This window comes from Pinus tabuliformis, chromosome 3_1 (genome assembly GCF_031772625.1).
Source record: "Pinus tabuliformis cultivar Carrire ecotype Pingquan chromosome 3_1, CPIR1, whole genome shotgun sequence".
In the NCBI taxonomy this organism is placed as follows: Eukaryota; Viridiplantae; Streptophyta; class Pinopsida; order Pinales; family Pinaceae; genus Pinus; species Pinus tabuliformis.
The window spans coordinates 612,591,630-612,596,822 of NC_142301.1; positions in this window are offsets into that span (position 1 = coordinate 612,591,630).

Consider the following 5,193-nt stretch of genomic DNA (forward strand, 5'->3'; position numbering starts at 1 on the left):
TTTCTCCCCATGTATAAGACTCAAATGGCAATTGAAAGACTTCTTGTAATCTGATGTAGTCTACGAACCTAGATGGTAGTGCTACAAGATAAACTTGTATCCTTAACAAGTTCTTTGAATCTTTGACTTCATAAATTTGCTGCATCCAATCTCTGTGGAAGTATTCAAACTGAGACATTTTATGACATTTCAGGTTCATAAGAATGACTTCATTCTTATTTGCAATTTTTGTCTCACTACCACACCAGTGTTCAAGGATCATTGATGTCAATGCTCCTATCATATTACTGATAGTGGTGCCATCTGGATTATGTATAACATCTCCATTTTCATCTTTCAGTACTTCTTCTTCCATTTTTGCAATGAGTTTTGGAGATGACTCTGTTTCCCACCACCTGAGAAGTGTGCCTGTGAAACATTGTATGATTGTCCTGCAAGCATCAATCTCACTCTTTCCTCTTAGACACATAAGTTTGTATTCAGTATACATCATGTCTATAAGCTGTCTGATTTTACCAACACTCATGCTGTCAATGTTCCATTCTCTATGAAAGTCTGGGAAAAAGGTATGTGCTTCAGGAAGCTTACCTTTGCCTTCAAGGTCAGGTGCTGGATATGTATTAAACCTATGCTCAAGAGGTTCATAAATGGGAAAGATCTGTGTGTCAGGATCTTTCTCTTCTTTTTTCTCTTCTTCTTCACCCTTGAATAAGGATGCAATGGTTATTTTCTCAGTAGCCTCAGATTCTGAAGACGTGGCTACTTCCTTGGGAAAAAGTGCTAGGAACCTGTTGACAGGCTTGACAGGATCCTGCATCTTTATATTTCTCTTAAACAGAAAGGAGTTAGGAATTGGTTTTTTTGTCTTTGACAAATTCATCTTTTCTACTTTGTTTGTCAAACCAGTTATAAGATTTTTAGTTGAATCCAAGTGATCAACTAGCTTTTCTTCCACTCCTTCTATTTTTTACAAAGATTCTTTAGTATATGAGCGAATGATAGCAGAGTCATACTGTACATTATGCAAACATCTATTTACATCATTTATTGATACTTGAACAATATCAATTTGATCTTTAACTTCTGCTGCTTTAGCTATATTAATTTCTAGGCCTTTGATTGTTGTGTTCGTCCAATTTAATTGCTCACTTGCCTTTTGTATTCTACCATCAATGCCTAAGGCATTGTCATCTTTCTGTACCATAGGAATGGCTTTGGCTGCATTTTGATTTTCTCCAATAACAATTCCTTTAAATGGAGGAAATGTTGATGGTGTTTCTGCTTTACTTCCATCTAATGCAGTCCAGGCATGTTTATTAACTGAAGTGGTTGATGATGAACCAGTTAAGACATTTACTAGAGAAATATTATCCTTCCAAGAATAAAAGGATATCCATGAATTATTAACTTCCATGTAATGCTTCCAATCTTCAGCTAGTTGTTTCTTCTCTTGGGGAGTATAAGTCTGATCAAATTCTTTTGCTTGGGGATTAGTAAACAAATCCCAGTTAAGCATGGCTTTCATCCATTTGGCACTTATTTCAAACTTTAAACACCCATCCATAAGAGTAAAAAACTTGTGCATTTCCATTACAATAGGGTTTTTGCAATCATCAGGGACTGGATCAAATCTACATGCTGGTATAAGGCCATTTGCTTGCTCCAAATGTCCTAGACCATATCTAGGTTTCGCTGGTCTCATAAGACTCATCATCTCAGTAAATCTTTGATCTTCTCCTTCCAAAGTGATTATCTCATGCATCATAAAGACATGATTAGGTTCCTGTTCATGAGGAAAAGGAATATCTGAACATTTAGGATTGGGGCATGGATTATGGTTTGCATGGATTGCGGTTTCATCAAGCGTAAGCAAATTTACATTGTTTTGGCACTCTGGACATTTAACTTCTAAAGAGGAAAAATTAACAATCTGAGCAAACTCAAAAAGGGAAATATGTTTACAGGAGGAAGAACTGGAACATGCAGTATCTACAATAGAAGGATCCCTGTAATATTTAGAACTTTTACAGGTTCGTTCGATACCTCGGCGATCGATAGTAGATCTTCTAGGAAATGATAAGACTGCAAAAGATTGATCTTCTTTAATGTCGGCTGAGGTGATTCTTTTTGGAATCAGAGGCTTTGGATTTTGCACTATCCAGTGTTCAGGAAAAGTCAAGTCTTCCCATCTGATTGTTTGATGCTCAATTTTCTGGTTTTTAGCATCAGTCATAATAACTACACTTGACTTGGAGTCTCGACTGGGTGTGTGGCGGATGGCTGGCCATAAAGTATTTGTATGGCGAAAACAACCTTTTGTATGAATGGCAATATTATTTCTCTTTTGATGCATATTGAAACCAGTAGTTTGGACTTGTAGCTGGAGGATTTGGTCAATGGTTTCATAAAAAACATAGATAGAGAAATTCGGAAAATAGTCAAAATAGACTGGGCCATTGGAAAGAGGTGCAACAATTCCACCAATCAAAGAATCAGTATACTTGTTGTGTGTAAGGTCACGGATAGCAGCTAACACAAAAGTATTTAACCCTTGATGGACTGAGGGACTGATTCCTACTCTTATGCATCCTAAATGCAAATATTTGGTATTTAATCTTTTGGCCTCTGCCTGCAAAGCTTTGGGATTTAGTAAAGGGATAGGCTGAATTACATCAGAGTTTTATTAAATCAGGGGCTTCTGTCACAAGCTTGCTACTTGTTGCGTCTCTTCGATTATCTCTGATAGCCAACTCCTGGTGAACCAGTGGTGAACTCAGCGCGAACCTACTCAGAACTTTCATGCTCTCACAGCCTCAACAACGGCTTCCTCGCCTAACAACAGCCTTGGCATCCCTTCGTTCCTTTGGCGAACCTCTGATGAACTTCCTGTGAACTTCAGATGAAAGCTCAAAGATAACTACTACCACAGCAGACAATATAAATGCGCAAGGTATTCAAATGCGGAATGGTATACTCATATTATTTCAGAATGGATTTCAGAAATTTTTACAGAGAGATTCTTTATCAGAGATTGACTATCTTCACATTTATTGGACTTTATGTTGTTCGCAAGGAACAAGCAATACCGAAGGCTACCTGGTGAGAGATAGGCTCTGCCTCAGAATATGACTGGACTCGAATACAGACTAGAAGATTTAAAATGATCCGACCACTTTAGGTTCTTTCCAGTGCCGAGCACACTGATACGCTAGCTTCTCAGATCAAACTAACTCTCTAAGACACTCTAAGACTCAATCACTCTAACCCCCGATGCCTCAACAATGAGCCTTACCCTCATTATATAGCAATGAGAGGGGACAACCCTTTCTGTAGACCATCAGTGGTCTATCCTAAAAGTGGATGGAATCATTGCTTTTGGGTAACGCCAGAGTGACATCCGCACAAAGATTCTAGTTTGGAAAAGAAAATATTACGGAAAGAGATTCCAACAAAACAAAGTGGATGCTTTTAGCCCATCAAAGCCCATGAGAAAAGATACTTCATGAATTATTTACACAGTGGAAGCTTTAGTACAACAAAGCCCACGGGAAATTTGGCCACAATTAAGTCCTTGTGACTGGACAACATGATTACACTATGGATACTTTTTACGGAAAGCCCATGTGAACCGTCAGAACACAGTCAGTTCTGGGAATCTATTTCTTTTATAAAATAATTCATCCCAAGCTTTTGTATATATCCTGCGGACGATCATTGGTTTTCCCAAAACAATTTGATGTTTAATTTTTGTTAGGACTAACCACTCTAGATGTTCACACATGTATTCTTGGAGTGAATAGTTTAAGTCCTGAAATGGAGACCATTCTTGATTTTTCATTTCTTTGACAATTTTGTAGATGGGATGGAAGCATTCTACAATGTTCTTTTCAAAGCACAAATCACAATGCTTTCTGCAGTATTTCGTATGGTATATAGGGTCTATTGCAGTTCTGTTTACTCCATAATCACGCCACCAATCTATGAACCATTGACATTGCTGAGTTCTTTGGAAATTTAGTGTACTGAATTTTAACTTTGTATAGTGAGTTTCTACTTTGTCGTCGACATTAAGAAAGTCCCACCAAAGTTGTTTGTAACCTGCAAAATTATACACAGAGTTAGGGAAAATAATATTAGGAATCTCCCTTTGGCCATAATGCGGACGGCTGGATTGGCCAATGTTTTTGCTCATTCCAAGCAGGATCTCTTGTTCTATAGATGCAAAAGTATTTTTCATATATTCCCATGCTTCGTCCTCCATGATACCATATACCAGCAATATCATGGAAATTTTTTTGTAGAGCTACTTCTGCAGTGCAGGGATCTCTTTTTGCTTTTTCATAGACCATGTCATGGATCCACTTACTGCCTTTAGGATATACTTTCCATTCTAGCACTAGGTACTGGATGTTAGTATGTGGTTGCAAGTTGGCGTCGAGTACCTTTGTATTTTTGAGTTGCCATGTGGGTTTCCAGTTTGCTTTGTACTCTTCCCAGTTTTGATTATCTAGGATGGTCCGTAGGACTTCTTGCTTTTGATTTTGGTCCCACTTCGTGACAATCATCATAAAATGTTCTTGAGACTCAAGATATTCCCTGCTCAGAAAATCTGGAAGATTATTTTCTTTTCCCTTGATATGCTCAACCTTGAAATCAAAGTTGGCAAAAAGTGCTTGCCATTTGGCAAACTTTGCTTCTCTCGCCTTCCTGATATCTTTTTTCAGTACTTTTTGTAAAGCTGATGCATCAGTTCTTAACAAAAATGGCTTATTGATGAGATATACTTCAAACTTACTGATGCAATTCCAGGCTGCCTTTACTTCTTTTTCTATTGTGGAATAATTTTGTTTTGCTGGATTCCACACACCTGATGCAAACTGAACAATTTGTTCAGTATCTCCATTCTTTTGTTTTAAGATACCTCCCCATCCAATGTTTCTTGCATCTATTTCCATAATTTTAAATGTAAAATCATCAGCAACATATAAAATTGGCAGTGTTTTTACCTTGGCCTTAATATTTCGTACTGCCTTTGTATGGACATCTGTCCATTCTGGAGGATTTTTCTTCAATCTTTTATTCAGTATTCTTCTATTGCTTGCACAGTCTTGGTAGAAGTTACTGAAATAATTGAGGCACCCCAAAAATCTTTGCAGCTGATTTTTATCTGTTATGACATCAGGAAATTTATCT